Source organism: Mesoplodon densirostris, chromosome 20 (genome assembly GCF_025265405.1).
Source record: "Mesoplodon densirostris isolate mMesDen1 chromosome 20, mMesDen1 primary haplotype, whole genome shotgun sequence".
Lineage (NCBI taxonomy): Eukaryota > Metazoa > Chordata > Mammalia > Artiodactyla > Ziphiidae > Mesoplodon > Mesoplodon densirostris.
Window position 1 is genome coordinate 18,333,177 of NC_082680.1, and position 25,154 is coordinate 18,358,330.

A 25,154-nucleotide genomic window follows, 5' to 3' on the forward strand; every position below is an offset into this window, starting at 1 on the left:
AGAGTCCATGAAAATCACAATCCCATCCATCCTGATTTCTTGTTCTGTGACTTATTATTTGGACCCAACCAAAATATCAACCCTCTACATATCCTAGTCAGCATTCGAAAGGGATGGAGCTCCCCACCCAACTCCCTGTGTTTCCTATACACCAAACTCATTGATCCCATAGTATCTCTTCAGCTATCATTTGAAAATAGTTCAACACTTTAATCACTTTATTCAACTGACGACATCATAAGATCACAGTCCAGTGCTTCTTAACAATGTTCCATTTAGAAGCTAATGGGAGTAACTACTAGTTCAAGCACAGAACTGTTAATAGACCATAAAAGGTATTTGTTCATGTAAAGTGTCACTCATTGCTTTCCCATCATATCCTTTATCTAAGCACTGTGTTGATGGCTCTGCAGTAATAATTTTATTTTTGAACTTTGAAATAAGCCTTTAAATGACTTAAACATCTCCTTAACTGAGGCATAACCTTCCCTGAGTGTTGGTGCCAGTGCATATTCAACAGTTTCTGACTTCTCATGGCATATTTTCATAAATTAAAGCTAATGGAAAGCAATTTACAACTTAGAAAATATAATAAATTAGTTTAAAACATTTTCTTTAGCTGAGTACTCTCTCAGATAATAAATCTGGCATCTGAGAATCAGTAGTTTTTATCAATGGAAACAGATAGAAGGGATTAGAAATAACAAAATTTTGTAATAGAAAAAACATGATTTCTCAACATTTATAATTTCTGAGGATTTATCAATAAAGTAGAGTAGTAGGAGATGGTGAGGGATAACACCCCCGTTTTCCCTGGACACAGTGAGACCTAGGGGTGACCGAACTGAGAGAGTTGTCAGGTTGAATTACACACTTTGCACTGAGGCATCTAAAGAGGTGCAATAAGATGACCCAGTCTGGAGATTGAACACAGAGATGGGGAACTGAAGTGCATAGCACGGTAGGTGAAAATGCACCATGGAAAGTGCACAGAATCCGAAGTCCAGGAATCCTGGGTTCAAATCCTAACTCTGCATTTTACAAGTTTATGTGTAACCTTAGGCAAAGTACTCAACCTTCCTTAGACTCGCTGTCTTATCTCTTATAGTCATGTAGTAAGAATTATAAAGAACCATGGTCATCTTCTAGCTCACTGGAAGCTTCACTTAATGTTATCACTGGTCTGACTCAGTCCTTGGAAAAGCAGACCAGTGAGTGCCGTATTTGCTGGTAAATAATAGGATTGAGGCTTCCGGACCAAAAGGGAAACAAAAGGATAGGGTCTATTGAAACTCAAACTGATGTTAATAATGGAATGAAAACAGATGACTCTCCACCTAGGAGCCTGCAAAGCTGGGGCAGCATCCAAGTGGGATGAGCTTAATCACCCCAAGGAGGGCACGCAATTTGGGGTCCTAGCATTCAGCTTTGGGACATGATGAGCTGCTGAACTCTGCAGCAAGAAGCACTGTAGGCAAAGTGCCCAAAGCAGCCAAGGATGTGGCATTGCTGCCGTGTCCCAGCCTCACCTAACAGAGGAGCAGCTGAATTCTAAAAGAAGTTTCTATTCTTCTGCCTGTAGGCTGTTTCAGAACATCCTGCCTCAAGGTTAGATTGGTTTTCAAACTAAAGGCTGTTTTGTCGGAAGAGGAGATGACTCATTCTTGACTTCTCTCCTGGATTTATGGATAAACTCTTCCACTATTTATCAAGCCCTTAGCAAGTGGTCTTCATTACTTAGCGGTCCATTGATTGGAGGTGCCTCCTGGGCTATGTTACCCGGCAATGGTTTCTTGTCTAGGCAGCTGGGTATTGTTGAAGTACCACCTCCCAAATCTCAGAGGTGGAAGCCATAGGACCTGTCTCACTATAACAGCATCCCCAAACAGAGGCTGAGAGGTTGAGAAGCCAAGACAGGGTCTAGAACTCTGTTTTTCAGTTTCAGGTTTACAGAACCGGGTTCATGTGCCATCCCTGAGCTCTGCTGCTCTGCGATTCCTTGTTCCTTAGTCTCTTTTTGCAGGCAGGGGTCAAGAATTCTGCTCTTTTCCCTTTATTATCCCTGCAACCTCAGTCTTAGCTATGAGGTACAAGATGGCCAATGTGGTTCCACATATCTACAGGTTGGTGAACATGGTGTACTCTTTCTGCTGCTTTTCTACATCTTTTAGCTAGGGAATAGCATGAATTAGGCAAGTCCTCAAAGATATATGCTAGTCTCTATGTTCAATCTCTCTACCCCCAATAGCAATCAAGAAGTAGGATTTTTAAATCTTAAATGTTTATTTAAAAATCTCATAAAAGTCTGGAAATAACTTTGAAAATCACTGTGTTTTGGGTGATTTGCAAGAGGTAGGCACCTAGATGTAATTAGCAATGAAATAGATTGATTAGTGGGAACATCTGGAGGATAAAGGGGAAAGAGTAAGCCTTAGACTGTGATGTAGGTTTGATACTTGGGGAAGAAATGAAGGAAGGAAGGAGGCTTGAGTAGGAGAGGACCACAAAGCAGTTATAAGAAAGTTTCTGCCAAGCCAATGGGGAGTCCCTGAGTCAAAGTTACCTGTCAGAGGAGACTTGAATTAAGCAGGACTGGGCCTGAATTTAGTACCCTGTGTGCTCCATCACTGGTTGGGAGCAACTTTGAACAAGTGCAATGTCACCTGCCTGAACTTGATGATAGATCCAGAGAGATGTCAACCAGGGCCTTCATCCATCCACTATGCTTTCTACACTAAGAGATCAGAGAAGTACATTTACATAGTCACTACAACATTAAGAAAGCTACAAACAAGGAGCAAGAGATTCTATCTTCATGAATAGAAAGTTTGGATATCATTTTTAAAATCCCCATTCTTCCCCAAATGACCTAGAGTCAACACAGTTCCAATTAAAATGGCAAAGGGATTTTAAATTTTGTTTCTTGTTTGTTTTTGTTGGTTTGTTTTTTCAGTAGAGCTTGATAGGTGACTCCACAATTCTGTGGAAGAGGAAAAGTGGGGGGAAAGACACCCTTGAAGAAAAGAGAACTGGATAGGAAAATTTGCTTCTCCAAGTCTCAAATATCTTCACACTACACCAAGAAAGGATGGTATTGGTTCTGGAATAGACAAATAGCACAGTGGAATAGAATTTAGAGCCTGGAGTAGACCAACCCATATTTGGAAGTTTGATATGTGATAGAAAGTTGAAAAAGATGTTCTCTATTATGCTGTGAAAACGAGTCATCCATGTATAATAAAAAATGAAATTCGTTTCTGACTAACACCAAGTACAAAAGTTAATTACTGGTTAATTAAAGATGTACATGTTTAAAGCCAACCTGTAAAACGAGGAGAAAAAAACACAGGAAGACATCTTGATGACTTCCTAGCAGGGAAATATATTTTGAATGGGACAAAAATTATAAACTATAATGAAAAGATTGATGAATCTTACTACATTAAAAAAAATCTTTATAGGAAACTAAATATATAAAATGGAGAAAGAAAAGACAAGCCAAAAACTGCTTTGCAATGCATATAATCATTTTAAAAAAATGGTTTACATGAAACTCCAGAGCATTTAAAGTCAATATAGAAAAATACAGACTCAACAGAAAAGTGGATAAAAGATAGGAAAACAACTGACAGAAAGCAAACCAAGTAGTGACTTCAAAAAGCAAACTGAACCACGCTATCATTTAAATTTGGGGAAATTTTTAAAAATCTAACAGTTGTAAGTACTGGCAAGAGTGTGAACAAAGAATTCTCATAAGGTTCTGGTGGGAATTTAACTTACAAGAGTGTATTTGTGGAGCAAAGTTTCATTGTCTAGTAAATTCTAAAATGCACATTCCTTATAACCATCTATTACACTTTAGGTTTTTTAATATTAAAAAGGGGTATTATAGCATCGTTCATAGTAGCATTGAAAACAGTTGATAGAGAAAATGGATTTTTAAAAATTGTGGGGGGAATTTAAACACAATTCCATCATGTTGTGTTAAACAATCCTTTTCTGCCCCATAGTTAAATAAAACTGAGCCATGTTAACAATGGTCCTATGTTAAGCAATACTGAGAAAAAGCAAAATAAGTTAGCTTGTTCCAAGAAATACTTGCTCCTGGAAATAAGCCTATACACCATCTAAAATAGCCTACTTTACAAACTAATAATTCTCCTATCATCTCAAGACTATCAGACTGAGCAAGATGCTCTTCAAAACCCTTATTCCAAAGACTAATGCCATAAATCCTGTTCAGTCTCAAACTGTTTCCTTCCTTGTAAGGCCCACCTTAAAATCACCTAGCCCAGTACTTCAAACTGCATAAATATTCTCCCTGGTTTGTCCCTTCTGAAATACTTTTAAAATTGTCAATGTTGTTTCTGCCTTACTACAGTAAGTCTAATAAACTTTACTTGATTAGCAAGTTTTCCTGGTGGTCTTTTGGGCATTCAGCAGTAGTAGATTTAAACAATGAGTGTACTATAAAAAGAAGAGGTCTATAGCTATACAAAGCAATATGAATAAATCTGACAACATTTAATTTAAGAAACAGTAACAATAAGACAAAAACTGCTATAGATATAGTTTAGCTCCATTTATATAAAATTTAAATAAATGCAAATCAACAGTATAAATTATTTAAGGATACATACAAATGTGATTCAAGTTGAGAAAATGAAGATAGATGATATTGAACATATTGAGGGTTTGGGAAATGGAGAGGGAGAGGGGGAGAGAGAGAGGCAGGCAGGCTTGCAGTCAGGAAACGCCTGGGAAGTTTGAACTGTATTTGTTATGTTTTAACTTTCTTGAGTTAAGGTGGTGGCCTCATAGGTGTTCATCATAGTGTCATTTAAACTTTTTTTGCAATTTTCATTATTTCACAATTTTAAAGGAAAAAGTATTGTAGGGCACAATATTTGATGGTGATTGTTTTCAGAAAGAAGGGATGATAGTATCATGCTGTAGAGCATTTTAAAATGAAAAGCAGAAAGTGTCTTTTGGATTTAAGAACCTAGCAAATTCTTGTTGACTTGGGGGCAGGGGAGAGGGGTGGTAGCAATGGAGGTTGAGAAGAGGTTGGAATTTGTGGAGGTGGAGACAGGGAGTATGGACAACTTTTATGAAAGAGATATTTACTCCAGTTGAACTGTTGTAAGGTGGTCTGGGCACAGTTCAAAAGCAAACCTACCATGAAGAGATTTACCATGTGTTCTTTTCTTTGCATATACCCTTGTCACACTTTAAACCAACAGACACTGTCATTAGTTCCTCTACTGAGAAGCAGCAAACGCACAGCAAGTGTTTATAGTCATGCATTTTTCGAGAACTTAATTGCTTTGAGTGTAAGCCACTTTTGAAATGAGAAAGAGCCAGAAAAGGTCAACAGGATGGGGGCACTGTAGTAAAGTTACCTGAGTTTCCAGTTGTTGGCGCAGCTGTCAGGGGAGAGCTGGAGACAGACAGATCCAGGAATCGGGAAGAGACGAGAAAAACAGGAGAAATAAAATAGCATGAGAAGAGGGGATTAGGGAAAGCCTTCCTCAATTTGCAATTACTGACCCATGGGAACACAGTTAATACTTCCTTTGCCTCCAATAAGTATATTCACAATTAAAAACGCATTATCTGCGCCTAACACATTGTGAAACTATGTGCTCACTTCTTGAAGCAGCCAAGCTCAAGTATTTAACGAAATGCTTACAAAGATGTTAATCCTGTGGCAATAATGTCCAGAAAATTTGTAAACCAAGTGAAGTCAGAAACAAATGATCACAAATGAAGGTTAGACCAGAACATCATACTCAAATGTGAAGAATACTCTAATGTGATGTGTCCCTCCAAGGAGTGGTTAGAATCTGGACTCATAGCACCATAATGAAAGAACAATAAATTTGTAAAGAAGTGACAAGGCAAAGGGAAAGGACTTCAAGTTTCTAAGGGTAGAATGTATTTTAATACCTTGGATTTTTCTAAAACTTTCCTTGTTTTGTTATTGTACTTGAATATTTCTATTTCCTCAAAATAAACTAGTAATCAGTACTTTGATTTTTACTGAATACAACCTATTAAAATTTTTAATGTTTCTTTCTTAAGGCAAATAGCTTTCTTCTGATAAATAACAGTCTCTTCTTTTCCCAATGGGTGTGTATCATATTATTGATTATATTAAAGTACGATAGCTTCAGTTTTCCCAATATCACCAGAAGAAGTACAAGGTTTTGCAGTAAAACTAACATGGGACTTAGTCCTAGCTTCAGTACTTTCTGCTGTGTGATGTTATACAAGCCACTTTAGTTCTGAATTTCAATTTTAATTTTTGTAGAAGTGATCTAAATAGAACTACAGTATTTCATAAGGTTGTTGTGAAAGTTAAAAAGCACTAATACAAGCAAAGCACTTAACAGTGTCTGGCTCATTCTAAGTGCTTCTGGTAGCTCTTGTCAGTGGCAAGTCTTAAATCTGATCCTTTTTCTCAATTTTAGGAAGCATTACTTTTATCACACAGGCGTTCACCATCATTTGGGATTCTTACACCTTCTCTGTAGAAGGGAGAGCACAGAGCACGTAGCTAAGTGGAAACAGTTGTCCTCAGGAAAACTTCCTGTGCCTGTCTCCATTCTTCCTCTTTGATTTTGCCATCTTCTTCCTCTGTCTTAGCTGTTCGTTATCTTTATGTTGTTCCCCACTAGATGTGTCATAGGAGGATGGGGAAATGTTTTTCTTGGTAGAAGATCACTTTCCCAAGTATCCCACAAAACTTCTATCTTCAGACCTACTTTCTTGCAAACCCTACCTCTGGTAGCATTTGTGTGAACGAATCTCTCTTACCTTTTCCATTGTGGCAGAGAAAAATAACATGTATCCAACCTATTTGCCTTCCTCCTGGGAATGCAGTTGCGGAAGTTATGGCCATGCTACTGAGTTCTGACTAAAGGAATACAGGAAGAAACTATATCTACTGCTCACAGGCCTTGGCCATAATATCTCCTCCTCTCTTCTCTCTCTTCTCTCTCTCCCTCCCTCCCTCCCTCCCTCCATTTGCAGTCTGGGACACACCCCAAAGATAACCTTCAAAACCATATTATAAAGATAAGAACATCTGCCAACCTGGGTCCTACTCGATTGTGGGAAACTTACCAACCAGTAACATATCAGGGACTCTTATACAAGCGAGGAATGAACAGTTATCGTTTATAAGTTGTTAGTGTTGAGCCACTAATATTTGGGGGGTTTATCTGTTAGAGTACTTAGCATTTCCTTAACTAATACACCCATACAGCACATGATTTAACATGAGCTTTAAATTAACCATGCAGAAAAGACACCAATAAAATTTGGGACAAAACGATGGGATTTTGAGGTAAAGGATACTTTTAGATGACCTCCTTTGGTCATATCATCTAGTTAGATCTTTAATTCCATATTAGGCATATCTAGCCTGGCGGGGGGTGGGGGAATTACACTTTTTCCTCCACACCACAATCTAGCTGATATACTCATTGACATTTACACTATGCCCATGAACAGATACATATTATCTCTGGGGAGGAGGTAAGATCCAGGATGTTGTTGGTGGATCAGGAGTGAAAGATGATAAATTACTGTACCCTATAGCATCTCTCCCCCCCACCCATTAGATTTAGGATGGGAGCCTAAAACTTAGAGGAACGGTTTATTAAAATCCTTATAAGCATCAAAGTTTGTATGAATAAAATAAAATGAAGACTTGTATGAATAAAGTAATATGATTGTAGATCATATGAAGCAGGAGGACAGTTGACCTAATGAGTCAGGGACATCTCTGGGGTGTTTTCTCTGGGATCTGTGTCTATAGAAACAATCTGATTAAAAATGCATTAAAAATAACTGTGAGGTATAGTCTTTTATTGATAAGAATGAGAATAATATGTAGAAAAGAGGGACCCATTTACTTACTGTCCAATCTGTACATGTGACGACTCTTTCTAGAAGTCCCCGTTCCCATCCCATCTTCCTCTCTGAGCAGAATCACAGTCCTTCCGTGTCGTCATAAGTGGGTTTGGGTGCATTCTGTTTTTCCATCTGTCCCCTTCCAAGGACGTCTTTCCTATTCCATGTGTCCAAAGTAGAAAATAGCCTCACGCTCTACAGAACTTTAGAAGTTCTGTTAAACTTTTCAGTATATATCTCTGCAAATGGAAATGATAAAGTAAAAAGTTAAACACATATACATGTATATAGCCGTAAGTTCACCTCTGTAAGAAGTCTAAGTTGATAGTAAAGAAAGGAATGAGTTTAAATAGTTACAGATAGGGTAAGGGCTGAAATAGTGATGAGAAAAAATTATATTTAATACTATGGTAGAGCCATTTGTCACAGCGTAGGGCTCAGAACCCTGAGACGATGGGTAGGAATATTCTTCCAAGAGATTTGGAAGCGAGGATGATCTGATAGCTGGGACTGATGGGCCAGGCTTCTAGCATTCATTTCTTTTGTCACAGCTGCCTTCAGATGAATGGGGAGAACTTTAATCAGGCCACCCAGGATAAATCAGTCTCTCAGAGCACTGCCACCTCAATATTTCCTGAGGAGACCTCATACTATCTTTCATCTGCCTACAAGTCAGGAAAGTGCTTGGACCCAACTGTAATCCATATGGGGCACATTTGTCACCCAAGAGCAATCAAAAAGCCCTTGTGGCCTCTTTCCTTTCCATTACCTTCTTGTTCTCCAGGTACAATTTGGTGAGAAGATAGGGGAAAGAATGATATTTTTTGTAGAAGTCCTCTGCCTTGGGTTTAGGATCATTCTTAGGAATATGTCAGGACAAAATTATCTTTTGTTGACAGACAATTTAATAGAAGATGAAAAAACTAAACAGGATAAATGTCACCCAAAAAAGGATGATGCTTTTCTTTTGAGTTTCAGAATTAGATTTTTAAAAAATAAGTCAAAGCCTAGGCTACATGCTATCAAAAATGTGGAGGTGCGAAGCATGGTGAAAAAGCGCCCTTCTCTGCAGACTCCTTCTTAGGCGTGTGGTGCCCCCTTAAACTGCCTGCAAGGAGCATACAGACCTCAGGGAGGAAAAAAGAAAGCTATATTGAGTGGCTGCTGCAGGAGTGATTATGTGTGGACTGTAAACTCTGCTGACTCTGCTTGGTAGAATGGAAGTGAGAATACTAGTCAAATGGCTACAACATCTCTGTTCCAGGGGGCAAAGCAGGACCCATAGGGAAAGAAAAAACCATTCCTGTTTAGCTGAAAGTACAAAAGAACAGGAGAGTAGCCAGACATGGTAACTTCCTAGGGCTGCTATGTGCCAAGTGTTTTCTCAGGAGAACATCATCCTCAGGAGATGGGAATAATTTTTTTTTCCATAACGTTGTTAGCTATTTTCTTCCAGGAGGCAATTTATGGTTAAAAACTTTGAAATGGTTGCTACTTTTTTATTTAATTACAAATTTTTATTGAGATCTTATCAACCTATAACATTATATTGATTTCATATATACAACAAAATGATTTGATATTTGCCTGTATATCTAAATCATCACCACAAGTCATTTACCTCCATCACCACACATAGTTAAAATTTTTTTCTTTTGATGGGAACTTTTCAGATCTATTGTCTTAGCAACTTTCAAATATACACTAGAGTATTATTAACTAGAATAGAATCACCATGCTATACATTACATTCCTATGACTTACTTATTCTATAACTGGCAGTTTGTACCTTTTGACTCCCTTCACCCATTTTGCCCACCCACACCCCACACCCCTGGCAACCACCAATCCATTCTCTGATTCTGTGAATTGCTTTTTTTTTTCTTTAGATTTCACATATGAGTGAGATCATATAGTATTTATCTTTCTCTGTCTGACATATTTTACTTAGCATAATACCCTAAATGTCCAACCATAAATGGCAAGAGTTCCTCCTTTTTTATGACTGAATAATATTCCATTGTATATATTTATACCGCATCTCCTTTATTCATCCATTGATGGACACATGGGTTGCTTACATGTCTTGGCTATTGTAAATAATGCTGCAGTGGACATTGGGCTGCAGATAGCTATCTTTTCAACTTAGTGTTTTTGTTTTCTGTGAATATGTACCCAGAAGTGGAATTTCTGGATTGTATGGTAGTATTTTTGTTTTTGGAACTTCCACACTGTTTTCCATAGTGGCTGTACCAATTTACTTTCCCACCAGCAGTGCACAACAGTTCCCTTTTCTCCAACACTTGTTAACTCTTGTCTTTTTGATAATAGCTACTCTGACAGGCGTGAGGTGATATCTCATTGTGGTTTTGATTTGCATTTCCTTGATGATTAGTGATGTTGAGCATCTTTTTATGTGTCCGTTGGCCATCTGAATGTCTTCTTTGGAAAAATGGCCATTCAGATCCTCTGCCCAATTTTTAATTGAATTTTTTTTGGTCTTGAGTTGTGTGAGTTTGTTATATATTTTAGATATTAACCCCTTATCAGATATATGATTTGCAAATATTTTCTCCCATTCAGTAGGTTGCCTTTTCATTTTGTTGATGGTTTCCTTTGGTGTGCAGAAACTTTTTAGTTTGTTGTATTTCCACTTGCAAACTTGGCTGTTGATAGATTTAATTGACTCTTCTCTACATATCATATTTTTAATTGAGAAATTGTCTCTCTATAGGGGCAAATTCTGCTGGACAGAAAGTATCTTCAATTCTATTTTTTGCATTAAAATGTATAAATATTTTAGCTAAAATATTTTCACAGGTACTTTTTTTTTTGCTTCTTTCAGAGGACCTTTCTACTATAAACATTTTTGTAAGATAAAAATAGTCTTTATTTGATACTTTTGAATGTTTTGTGAACTTTAGGTACTGTACAATCATAGGGCTTCTTATTTCATACCAGTACAGAACTAAATATAAATATATCCAATTATTTAAAAAGAAAAGCACCTTCAAAATACTCTTCCCACATGTTAAGATATCCCTAAGCATACATATAATTTCAAAATTATATCTTTTGCATTAAGCTTACATCAATTAATTTGTTCACTTCCACCCTTGCTCTTGTTGGGATAACATTCAACATATTATTTGCAACCATTGGCTTCAAGACATTTTGGCATTTGTTGATATCTTTAGCCAATTGTTACAACAGCCTTGTTACAACAGCCTTCACAAAATCAGATATTTCACCTTTGACAAGGAAAATCCTGAGTTATTGACATAAATGGTTATGGGAAGTACATCTTGAGAATACAGAATCATTCAAAATTATGAGGAAACAGCTGAAAAGAATAGCTATAAAACCTTCCCAGAGATCAGAAAAAGATACATAATTTCCTATCCACCTATTTTCCATATAAATTTAATATAGATGCAGAAAAGAATTACTGACTTATTCATTCAAACTCAAATCATCTTCTCATTGAAGGCTTCTCATTGCGGTGGCTTCTCTTGTTGTAGAGCACAGGCTCTAGGTGCATGGGTCTTCAGTAGTTGTGGCACGCAGGCTCAGTAGTTGTGGCGCACGGGCTTAGTTGCTTCCCGGCATGTGGGATCTTCCTGGACCAGGGCTCAAATGCGTGCCCCCTGCACTGGCAGGCAGATTCTTAACCACCGCGCCACCAGTGAAGTCCCTGTTTTTTGTTGTTGTTTTGACTTTTCTCTCAGGAGTAACATCAGCTCCTTTTCAATATATATTTTGTTTCACCTGTATAGTTCTCTTAGTTCTCTAATATCCCTGACTGATTTATAAGTCATTATTCATAATTTATTAGTTCTAGTTTTTAGCTCTAGGGTTAAGGTGATGAATTTTTCCTTACTATGACTACTTCCAACATTTTGTCGGCATCTACTCTCTAAATGATCAAAGATCACTTTCAATTTCCTCCAGTTTGTTTCTAAACTTACTCCTTTCCTATAAAAGTCAGCCTTGAAGTTATTTCTTGCCAGAATGAATTATTTTCCGTTCTCTCTTTTCTTCTCTTTCTAGGCTCTTTTACTCCATTTTTAATAATAACCTTCACATCATTTCTCACTTACCTATGTTTCTGCCTATTTTTTAATGTTTTATTTATTTTTAATTTATTTTTTAAAATTTTTTATTGGCATATAGCTAATTTACAATGTTGTGTTAGTTTCAGGTGCACAGCAATGTGACTCAGTCATACATATACACTTATCCACTGTTTTTTAGATTCTTTTCCCATATAGGTCATTACAGAGTATTGAGTAGAGTTCCCTGTGCTATACAGCAGGTTCTTATGAGTTATTTTTTTTATATATAGTAGTGTGTATATGTCAATCCTAATCTCCCAATTTATTCCTCCCCCCCTTACCCCTGGTAACCATATTTGTTTTCTACATCTGTAACTCTATTTCTATTTTGTAAATAAGTTCATTTGTACCCTTTTTTTTAGATTCCACATATAAGCAATAGTATATGATATTTGTCTTTCTCTGACTTACTTCACTCAGTATGACAATCTCTAGGTCCATCCATGTTGCTGCAAATTCTGTCTATTTTTCTACACTTCATTATATCAATTATTTAAAATTCGTTATAGGTAACTCTTTAAGGCAGATGACCCCCATTTATATATTGGAAATTTTAATTTTTCCCCTCAGTCTACTTTCCCATTATTTGCGGGAGTAATTGGGCTCCTCCTCTCTCACACAAAGTTGAAAAGTCTCAAAGCAAATGAGAATATGAACTACAAGAGAAAGAAAGGTAATAAGCAAATCTACTTTCTTGAGTTGTGTATTAAATGTACTAAAAGAGTAGAGGCAAATTTCTCCTCAAAATATTTAATCCTGATGGAACATTTTTAACGTAGAATATGCCAAGTAACATATGAGGTTTTCTGGGGGTTTGGGGAGCTAGAAAAAAATAGTGTACATTTCATACTTTCTGGGAGCTTACAGTTTACTTGTGGTAAGAATACTTATGACACAATAATTGGACAGGTAGACAAGAAAATAAGAAGTAATGCAAGGTCATATTTGATTGAGGCAAATAAGTGGACAAACCATTACAATTCTAAGTCCAGAGAGGAGAAAGGAGTTTTGTTACAAAAATCACAGCCTTGATTCTATTGCATTATTATTTTTAAAAACTCTCAAATAATAGTTCAAATTTTCCTATAGGTTAAGAAGGTTGTTTTGTATACAAATATTGAAGCTAATAGTTCTTATTGATTAGTATAAACCAAACCTCTGTAGTTAGTTTAAAAAGGAGGTCAGATTGTCATCAATAAAAAGTTTGGAATGTTTGCAGTTTAATCAAAGGAGAATAATCATAAAATACGTGCATAAAATGGCAGTCTTTAATAAGCCCTCATCCCCATTTAGAGCTGGATACCTGAATATGTAACTGCCCAGGTACCTGGTAATCAGGAATGAGTATATGCTCACTGCTGGGATGCCAGATGCAGGAGGCAAGGGAGTCTTAACACAAGGGAGAAAAATCGAAAGTGAAATTTAAACTAGTAGCTAAAATCATAGATTAAATTAAATAAATGATAAATAGCAGGGTTTGAGATAGAGGTTGTCAGTAAGTGTGAGCCATTTTAACTGCATTTTATTTTTATTTTTATTTTTTTACAATTTTCTGCAATTTCCCACTCTTTCTGCTAAAGCTGTCAAAGAAGATGACCGCAGTTTTGTAAGAGATGTTCCACAATTTTCTTATGGCATTGATCAGCACTCAATAGCAATGTTTTGAGCTGCCCCCTTGTGCACTTGAAAATGGATCACAATCAAAACAAAATAACCAAAATCTTTCTCAAGAACCAACGGCATTTTGGGTGAATGGAATAATGCATTGAATGAATACCTTTATTCTGATACTATGGTGGATCCCGTCTCCTCCTGCCATTTTAGATTTTGATCAATAGGATGCTCTCAAATTATATGCTGAAGGGAGTGGACTTGAGCTTTGAGAAACTCCTAGCTAGAGGTTCCAGAACAGCTGTGAGTGAATCTGCACAGACCGTGCATCTCCTCCTTGAGCAGCGCTGGGTGCTGCAGCCTGACTTGGGAGGGTCCAGTGAAACCATCGGCACTCCCCCGGCAGGAGATGCTCCTGGGTTCACAGTTCCAGGCTATTTGTTTATAAAATTACTTGGGAAGGGATCACAGATAAGAGATTTTTTGTTTGTTTATAAATTTATTTGCAGAGTCTGTAATCCACTATATGAAAAAATGATTTTTTAAAGTAGAATAAGTCACTCTATTTACTATCTTGAAAACCCTTAAAGGAGTGAATTGCCTACAAGATCAAATTCACAGTGCCTACCACAAATTTAAAGAAGATGTGGTATATATAAAAAATGGAATTTAAAAAAGAATGAAATAATGCCATTTTCAGTAACGTGGATGGACCAGAGATTATCAAACTAAGTGAAGCAAGTCAGACAAAGACAAATATATGATATTGATTATAGGTGGAGTCTAAAAAAATAATACAAATGAACTTATTTACAAACATAAATAGACTCACAGACATAGAAAAGAAACACGATTACCAAAGAGGAAGGGGAGGGGGGGATAAATTAGGAGTTTGGGATTAAAATATACACACTACTATATATAAGATAGATAACCAACAGGGACCTACTGTATAGCACAGGGAACTATACTCAGTATCTTATAATAACCTATAGCAGAAAAGAATCTGAAAAAATATATATATAGCTGAATCACTTTGCTGTACACCTGAAACTAACACATTATAAATTAACTATTTCAATAAAAAATTTTAAAAAAACAAAATCTTGCCTTACAACTAATGCTCCCCTTACTGCAAACACTACCACTTCTTCTCTGGCATGAGTTTGCCATGGCTACTCACAATTCCATAAACATCCCTTGCATTTTTATATCTTTGTACACTTGTTTATTTTTCCTTCTGCTTAAAATGTCCTCATTTCTTTGATAGACTCTTAAAAATTAGAAATTGAAAATGTCTTCAATCATTCCACTCTATCCTTTGCCCCTTCAAGGAACTGCCCCTTCCTTTCTCTGGGGTTTCCCACAGTACCCGGGACATAGTCCCTTCCATAATCCCATGTTGCAACACTGTTTTAGCTTGAGCTCCTCAAGGATGGAACTGTGCTTGAATCAAGCATACTGGCGGCCACATAGTAGAAAGTCATCACATAATTATAGAAAGAAAAAACCAAAAAAAAATGGATAATGGAAGAGTGGGAAAGACAGAAGAGGTAGAGAACTGAAGAAAGGAGGGAAGAAAGAGAGGGAGGGGGGCAGAGAGGTGAAGAAAAAGAATTAAAAGTAGAGGATGGAAGCATTAAATAATTAGAAAATAAGTCTCCAACCAGCTGAGTAAAATAAAGATGTCACTACTCATCAAAAATGAAAAATCTAAATTCAAAATGTGTTAACTTATGATATACAGAACTAAGAAAGTAGTTAGCAAATCCCTATAAGAAATATCAGGGTAGGTGACACCTAGCCAATAGATATAAGATTGATTTTATAAAATTTTATTCCAAATTGTCCTGTACTTGAAGAGACTAATTAGTTAAGCTTTTGTCAACATTGGTCTACTTTTATTAGAATAAAAAGAAAAAGAAAGTCAGCTGTCATTATGTAGAGGTAAAGAGAAAAGGTCAATTTATCTGACCCTGAAATAAATATTTTTTGAGAAACATCCTAACAACTTGTATCTCTGACCATCATGTAAGGACTAATGACATTTATTCTAAGCTAGCTACTTTTTAGAACTTACTGGCAAGAGTAGAGTGATGATGATGGAAATGATAGGGTATGGAAAAGAGAGGGAGAAGAGAAAAAAAAGACAAAGATACTTTACCCTAACAGATACACTTCTATACCTTAAGTCTATTTAAAATACTTTATATGACAAACATGTATTGGCTCATCAATAATGAAAAATATGTCAAGTGGAACACCGATTTGAAGAGATGCAAACAATTTGGGGTGGTGTGGTAGATCCCAAAGTTCTCTTGTATTTCAGTAGCTTTTATTTTAATTGTCTTGGTGAGGAGTTTATTGTGTCACATTAATGGAGGAAATCTATTTCCGTCTATCAATACAGATGGTTACTTATAGATTAATTTTGTTAAATTGGCTGTACTTTTTATCTCTTTCTAACCTGCAGCCCCCTTCTCAGTATTTACCTAATATGTCAAGGAGACACACTGCATAATCTTGATTTTTCCAGACTGTGCACTTCTTTATTTAACTTTCAGTCTGTGATGAATAGCATATCTTAGTCCACACCCCTGTAATGCGTCTAGTCGTGTTTGCCCACTACACCGAAGTGTAATGACATTTTGCTCAACTGAGATTGGACTTAAGAGAGGAAAAAAGTGAGAGAGGAGTGATGTGCCTATTTTCTTTCCATGGTTCATCTCTTTCTTCAGTCTTTCAGTAGATTGGGTTGAGAACAGGAAAGACAGAGCCAGCAGGATAAAAGATAGAAGAGAAGCTTGACAGGCAGTCTGAATTATATGAGGGGAGGGAATTACTTGCTGCAATTTTCTGCCTGGCAAACATGAACTTCTGTTTAGAAGCACAGTTGGGGAAACCACAGTTTCTTCCCAACATTTTCAAACAGTTGCCTTCTTCTTTAAAGACACCAGTAGTTAACAACTCGTTCTGGAAACTGTAATCGCTTATGGCTGTCATTGGAATCACTGTTAGTGGAACACTGGTGGAAGGTTCCAGACAGTTTCCAGAGACCAAAGAAAGCATTAGCTTCACTATTTTTTATAAAGCTTTTGTGGATGTCTCTAAATTCAGTTGTCTATTATTTGTGACACAGGTTCCAAATATTTCTATCAAATTATACTGTGAAAAAAACTTGTTCAACACTGACAAGGTCTCCTTGGGAATTCATTATTTTAACAACAAACTCATTTTGAAAGTTATGATCTGAAGTGAACTTGCAGACTCTTCCATTAGAATCCAGTTACAAGCAGTGTGTACTTGAAATTGTTTTAATTTCATTCCTTCCTGCATTTACAGTTTAAAAAAATCTACTCATTCAATCCCGATGATAGTTTCTCTGTTCTTTTCCCATCTTAAACAAAAATATGGCTTAGTAGACCTTAGTCCTCCGATTGACTGCATTTCCAGAATTTCTGATTTGCCTGTACCCACTCACTGTCCCATGAACTTAAAGCAAAGCAAACAAACAAATAATGATTTTAACATGAAAACAGTTCTGTATATTGGAGAAGGCTTTTGCAATCTTTAATATAAAAGAATAGAAAAACATAAGATCCTAGGCCAATCAGCACGTGGCTGTGAGAAAGCTCCAACTTTATTATTCATGGCAGTGAGGGGAGAGGGGAAGTTAGGCTGAATAGTTTATATCATCAGATAATCCAAGCTTCTCATCTTGTCATTAGTCCCAATTGCCTCCTCACCATTCTTATTTATGGGCAACTAACAAATAGAAAAATGGATGGATTTGAATTCCATCTTTTTCATTTCCATATGCTCTCCTTCACGATACTAATATCCTGTGAAATGGTCCTCAGAGCACAGAGGTAGTGTAGGTGAGGGAGTGTTATCAAACCACAAGACTAGATAATTAGACCCTGAATAAATGGGCTTTCTGGCCTCCCATGGAGATCTTAAAACCCCCTGGAGTTGAATTTAATGGGTTGATTGCACATTTCTTCTTGCCAGTAGTACAGTTAAAGACACGAAGAAGAAAATTCCTTTTGGATACAGCATTAGCAGAAAGAGGACCTCATGGTATGGTGGGCTGCTCAGAGGAAAACGTTGCTTCTTGTTAAGAAGTGTCTGACTTATTAGGGACTTGAAATGAGTGATGAATAAATTAATGACAGAGGCAACGAGCAGGAATAAGAATTGTATTCATTCTTTGCACAGCCTCTTACTAGCTATGAACATGAGCATGCCATTTCACTTTTTCGAAAATCAGTTTTCTCATCTAAGAAGTGGTAACAGAAATAGGAGTTCTGGCTCTTTGAGTTACTCTGAGCTTCACATGACAGAATGAATGTGAAAGCACTTTTTAACTTAACCTATTAATATTAGAACTTGAAAAATGATGTACCATTTTCCTCAAGACCTGCTTACATGATTTATACATACGACTTCCTCCCTTCATGATCCTTTCATTTATCTTGAGCCCACCAGCCAAGCTGGATTGGTTTGGTCCTTAATGGACCCATATTAAAGCTCTAGTAAAGCCAGATTTGGAACATCCTCACCTGCTCCTGATTTGCATATAGGTCTGTTAGACTTTGCTTGATGCACCAATTTCTCAGAATGTTGATGCACCTGTCTCATCTCCCTCTGCTCTGTTCTTTAAAGCCTCCACATTAAATGGGCTCTAAACTTTTGGCAAATCTTTGGTTCCTGCCCTGGAGCTGGTCTATCTGTGGATCTTCCCTCAATCCTTGCCCTCAACTCTGATTCAAGTGTCAGACTTCTTTTCATCATATAATCTTCGACCAGCCCCTACATACTGCATTAGTGCCCACAAATAGGCACTCCTGACCCTGGGTCTCAGTGTCTGCTAATCCTATTACAGTAGAGAATATCAAATCACAGAATCCATTCCCCCTTGGATCTGAGGTGGCTGACTTGGAAAGCCCTGGACTTCTGTTTCTTTTTTAAAATACATATCTACAAAATCAAAACTTTAAAATATATAATTAGATTTTTTGGTATATTTTTTGTGTATACTTTACTTCCCCGTCCTCTAATATTTTTATTTATATCTTTACCTGTCCAGTGTTTCTCTTCAAATAGAAGCAAATAAAAAACTACACACGCATATTATTTCTCCCACATTCTTACATGAAAGTCACATACTACACACTTATCTTCCCCAAGAGTTTTTACTCAATAATACATACCTATTAGTGTATAACAGTATATAGATATCCTCCAAAATATTTTTCAACTGCTTGATCTGCAGGTCCTGGAAAGCATAAGTTAAAATCTCAGAATCCCTTTTGATCCATTTATTTTCCCCTGGGATTCTGTCAGGTGTTGCCTTTTATATCACGACTATATTTTTCTGGCCCAAATGTTTCTGATCAATTGTTTTTTTGATGGAGTATCACATTTATCTGTATATAACTTCCTCTTCATTCCTTATGATTTTTTCCCCTTAATTCTATTTGATTGGCTATTTAATTACCTACCATAGCTGCTGCTTGTTTCCATGTTTGCCTTTCATATAAATGTCCACTTACATTTATATGGACCCCAAGGAATCAGGACAGACATCAGCCCTGGTGCTAGAACAGGGTCCTGAGTATCATCTCTGTGTCAGGAATTTGAGGAGCTCCCCAACGAGAGAACAGGGTGGCCAGAGTAGTGGCCAGTTATGTTATTTTCCTTTTTCACATCTGCTTTTAAATAATGTATGTATCGTTTGGTTGGAAGTCTTTCTCTTGTGGTATTATGCTTCTCAGATATTTAGATATTTAGTCCCTTAAACTCATATTCCCTTGGAAGAATTGGCTAATGTGTTGTTGGGGAAAGGGTAACTGAGGCGAAGTGAAAATCCGGGTCCTAGCGTTTGCCCTTTCTGTCTATGTGGAGATTGCGGTGGAATTTGCTTTAGGGTAGAGTTTATGACATTCAATATAGTTTGAACACTTCCCCATCACACTTTCCCTCCTACCAGCCAATCTTATCTTTCGGGGAACCTCTTAATATCTCAAGTGTAGGTCCTGCTCTTTTCGAAAAACGACCCTGGGTGGATTCACCCACATGCGGTAGATAAGGAAGAATCCATTCGTGGCCACCCTATTCACACAATGTAGAATTTTATAGTCCCCTCATTAGCCAGCATGTCCTTCATGCTATTCTGGTAACTCCAGTCAGCACTGAACTGCTCCTGATGCTTTTCTGCCACCAGATAGAGCTGGAACAAGAAATGATCCAACCAGGGCATAATCAGAAGAGCTGCCAAGGGGGTCTATCCATTCCTTTCTACCCAGACTATTATTTTCTGAACTTATATTAGGACCCAATCACCACCTAACTGGTCAGAATATTTAAATATTAGGTTCTGGGATAAACCAAATGTTCTCTTTCTTCTGTGACATCTGCAGGGTGGTTTTGAGGGGTGGGAATCAGTAGCTATTCATTCACTATCTTATCATGAATTAGACCTTTCATCACCCCTGGCCCCCAGTAAATGCATATTGCACAATTTACAATTAATTTCAGAGTATCAATCCTGGGATCATTGTAGAACATATATTTTTTTTAAAAATTCTCTAAGCCTTTATTGCATCTCTATTTTATAAAGAATGCAGACACATAGGCTTCTTGAAAATTGAGATATATGATTGATTATTGTATTTTTCCAAATATCTGCCAAAGTTCTTTGAGCATAATAAGTACACCATAAAAGTTATCTGATTTAAGGGACATCTTCATCATAACTGAAATTCAGAAAGACAGCTTTCACACAAGGACAAAATGTATGGAAATTCATGCCATCTCAGATATGCCACCTAGGTTTTTTTGCCTATGAGAAAGACATTCTCTATCATGCAGTTTCTGAATGAAATGTTTCCATGACTATTATAGCTTGAATTATCTCCATTTTATTAGTTTTAAAAGCCCAGTGTGGAAATCTAGTGTAAACTTCCTTCACTGCAATGTTGGAGAGCTATACTCTCCGATTCCTTTACTATCTAAAGCAACCTCACCACATACTGAGCCCAGAAAATGCAGTCATAAACTCAGTTTTTTGGAGAAGAGGTAATATTATCTAGGGTTTAGGGTTTTAAGACACAGTTATTCTGTAATCACATTTTTGCCTTAAGAAAAACCAGTAGGGGAATTTCAAGATGTCAACCCAAGATAATGGACTAAAAACGGGATGTGAGAGAAAAAGTAGAGTCTAGGATAATTCAAAGATTTGGGCCATTTTTAAAATTAAATTAAAATTAATGATCACCCACATGCCTGGTGGAAAACTTCCAGATTTTATACTATACTGTATCAAATCCACTGTATGTATTTTTGTTGCTAGGATCTAGGTAGCTAAATACAACTAGAGACAATTATACAAGATAAGTGGCTTTCATCATGAATGCACAATTATTGACTCTGAAAACTGCTTATTATATTTCTTTAGTTAAATCAGTTTTACGCTTCCTGCTGTGACAATTAGGGCTAAGCATAGTGGGGTATCTAGCCCCAGTTTGGGTCTTAGCTGTCGTGTAATCAGGATATGCTAAAGTCACTTTCATAGTCTATTTTTACTTTAATTATGGCTTTTTACAGCTTAATTAAGATTTAACTTTATTTTTTTATTTCTCTTTAACACACTTTACGCCGTATTTCTGTTAACTTGGGTCAATCGTATGACCACGTTGGCTGGCACAAAATTTACCAACCCTAATTAATATGGCTTAGTCGAACTTTCGTTTATGGCTTAATTTTTATCACTGCTCTCTCCCATGGGGGTGTGGTTGGTCAAGGTGTTGTGAGCTACTGGCATAGTGCACTTGATACCTGCTCCTTTTAATCTTAGTGATTTAGAAGGTGTTCTCAGCAGAGTGCAGAAACTTGCATGTGTAATTCTATTAAAAATTAATAGAAAGGCTGGGGCCAAACCTGTGTGTTTATGGGGCTAGTAATCCCATCTAGGCATTTTCAGTGCCTTGCTTTAGAGGTTGTTTAAGCTACATCAACTTACTGTGTACAGGTGGTATTTATATGGATGTGTTGTGCAGTTTGTGTCGGATTTAGTATTAAATTTTTGATAAAATGGTTAATGTACCTAGGGGAGATGTCAGTCTATATGGGTAGTGAATATCTAAGTAGTTTATTGGTATGATGGGGGTGTTTTTGAGGTTAATCTGTTTTGATGGGGGTGTTTGTTTTAGATGGGAGAGGGAAGACTGGAATGTTATGTCTATTGTATGTGTATACACATATAATATTGTTATATCCTGTAACCACTGACTGAATTACACACCATGAATTTTTGATTCTGGTAAATAATTTTCAATTGAAGTCCAGCTACAATTTGGTTGACTGTGTTAAGAACTTCTAAGGTCATAGCTGTGTCCAAGTATCCCCCCTAAAAATTAAAAAATACCAAATGCATGAAATCACAGTTATGTGTGAGCCTGGGCTGATTAGTCATTAGTCCATCGAGATATCTTATTTAAGGGGAAAGAGTGGGCAATTTTAGGTGAGATGGCCCTGAAGTAAGAACCAAGTGTCCGATAAAGTTCATTGATAGAAACCTCCACAAGTTATGGGCCCGGAGCGAGAAGAGGGGTAACTGCCAAACAGGTTGATGGTTTTACGTGACCTGGTGATTAAGCTTGTGGTCTAATGGACAAGATATGCATGTTGACTAGAATTGATTTGACTTAATGTACCATGTATGATTGATAATCTATATGTACTATGTAATACTAATAATAAGATGTACATGCTTATAAGCATGGGGTAGATAGTGTAATGTACAATTATACATGTAATATGTACATATAAGATGTATGTACTTATTAATGTGGTAATAGAAGTATGCACGATGTACATAGTAGTTTGTGATAAAATGGGCTGTTTTGATACTGATATAGTACTTAACAATTCTGTAAATGTCTTATAATTTCAGGGAATAGTTTAAGTAGAATTTCAGCTTTGGGTGCTGGCAGCGAAGCTTGGGGCTTCTTCCTTGAGTCTTAGGGAGGTGTGTTCTCCTCTTCCAGTTTACAAGACCAGGGTAATACGATATACTACAAAGACTCTTCATTTCAGGAGGTTGTTTTCAATGATGCTAGTTACTGGTATTAGTACTAGAATTAAAAGAAGTATAAAATAGATGTGAGTTGGCCGACAATGATGAAGCGTTGTTCTATAGGTTGTCCTCCAATCCATGTTAGTGTTAGTAGGTCTGCCACTAGCACTCAAAATATGAATTGGCTAAGGGGTTGGAATGTTATGCTTCATTGTATGGATGTGTGGAGTATCGGGATAAATGCTAGAATTAGGATTGAGAGTAATAGGGCTAAGATTCCTCCTAGTTTGTTGGGGATTGATCGTAGAACTGCATATGCGAATAGAAAATATCACTCTGGTTTAATATGCAGTGGTGTATTGAGTGGCTTTGCTGAGGTGTAGTTGTCAGGGTCTCCTAGCAAGTCGGGTAAAAATAGGACCAGTATTAGTGAGGCTAGGATTAGTAGTAGAGTGCCTAGGATGTCTTTGGTTGTGTGATAGGGGTGGAATGGAATTTTGTCTGTGTCAGATGGGATTCCTGTGGGGTTGTTGGATCCTGTTTCATGGAGAAATAGTAGGTGGATAGCTGCTAGCACTGTGATGATGAAGGGGAGGATAAAATGAAAAGCAAAGAATGGCGTGAGTGTTGCTTTGTCTATGGAAAAGCCACCTCAGATCCATTCGACAAGAGTGGTGCCAATATATGGGATTGCTGACAGCAGGTTTGTAATGACTGTTGCCCCTCAGAATGACATTTGTCCTCATGGTAGTACACAGCCTATAAATGTAGTAGTTATAACTACAAGTAGTAGAATAATTCCGATGTTTCATGTTTCTAGAAAGGCACAGGACCCATAATACAGGCCACATCCTACGTGAATGTAAAGGCAGATAAAGAATATGGAAGCTCCGTTTGCATGTATATATTGAATGATTCACCCGTAGTTAACATCTCGATAGATGTGTGCTACTGATGAGAAGGCAGTTGCTGTGTCTGGTGTGTAATGTGTTGCTAGGAGTAAGCCTGTTAGGATTTGCAGGATCAGGCAAATTCCTAGTAGAGAGCCAAAATTTCATCATGATGAAATTTTTTAAATTAATTAATTAATTTAGTTTTGACTGTGCTGGGTCTTCGTTGCTGTGTGCAGGCTTTCTCTAGTTGTGGCGAGTGGGGGCTACTCTTCATTGCTGTGCATGGGCTTCTCATTGCGGTGGCTTCTCTTGTTACGGAGCACAGGCTCTAGGTGCACGGGCTTCAGTAGTTTTGGCACACAGGCTCAGTAGTTGTGGCCCACGGACTCTAGAGCACAGGCTCAGTAGTTGTGGCACACAGGCTTAGTTGCTCCATGGCATGTGGGATCTTCCTGGATCAGGGATTGAACCTGTGTCCCCTGCATTGGCAGGTGGATTCTTAACCACTTGTACCAACAGGGAAGGCCCATGATGAAATGTTTGATGGGGCTGGGAGTTCAATAAATGCATTATTATTAGTGGGTGTGTTTTTGGGATGTTGGTCATTGGTGTTCTTATAGTTGAATGACAACGATGATTTTTCATGTCATTGGTCATGGCTGAGATCCATGTGAGAAAGATGATGACATATTTTGTATTTATTTTAAGTGTTATTTTTGTGATTACTTTTGCGGGGGTTTCTTCAAAACCACCTATTTATGGGGGCTCTGGGTTGATTGTGAGTGGTGGTGTTGGGTATGGGATCGTGTTGAACTTTGGTGGTTCATTTTTAGGTCTGATAGTGTTTATGATTCATTTAGGGGGGGATATTAGTTGTGTTTGGCTATATGATGGCTATGGCCACTGAGCAGTATCCTGAGGTTTGGGTTTCTAATAAGACTGTCTTGGGGGCGTTTCTTTCAGGGTTGATAATACAGTTTTTGATGGTATTATATATTTTAAAGGATGAGGAGGTGGAAGTTGTGTTTAAGTTCAATCAGTTGGGAGACTGAGTTATTTATAATACTAGTGACTGGCTTTTTTAGTGAGGAAGCTATGGGGATTATGGAATTATATAGTTATGGTACCTGGTTGGAGAGTGTTACTGGCTGGTCGCTGCTTATTGGTGTTGTGGTTATTATGGAGATTACTCATGATAATTAAATAAAAGCATGCTAAGGGTGAGAGTGATAAGGAATGATAGGAAGTATAGTTTGATAAGGCCTGTTTGGCTTGAGATTGGTATGGAGAACTTTAGTTGAATAAGGGATGTGGTTTTTGGTAAAATGTTTTCTAGGGCTTCCCTGGTGGCACAGTGGTTGAGTCTGCCTGCCGATGCAGGGGACATGGGTTCGTGCCCCAGTCCGGGAGGATCCCACATGCTGCGGAGCGGCTGGGCCCGTGAGCCATGGCCGCTGAGCCTGTGCGTCCGGAGCCTTGCTCCGCAACAGGAGAGGCCACAGCAGTGAGAGGCCTGCGTACTGCAAAAAAAAAAAA

General features: G+C 37.5%; 2 pseudogenes; both read right to left on the reverse strand.

Annotated features, from left to right (window-relative positions):
* Positions 1-22,736: 22,736 nt before the first annotated feature.
* Positions 22,737-24,224, reverse strand: LOC132481303 (cytochrome b-like; annotated as a pseudogene).
* Positions 24,225-24,804: 580 nt separating this feature from the next.
* The window catches only part of LOC132481177 (NADH-ubiquinone oxidoreductase chain 5-like), a 59,706-nt pseudogene continuing 59,356 nt past the window's right edge, over positions 24,805-25,154 (reverse strand).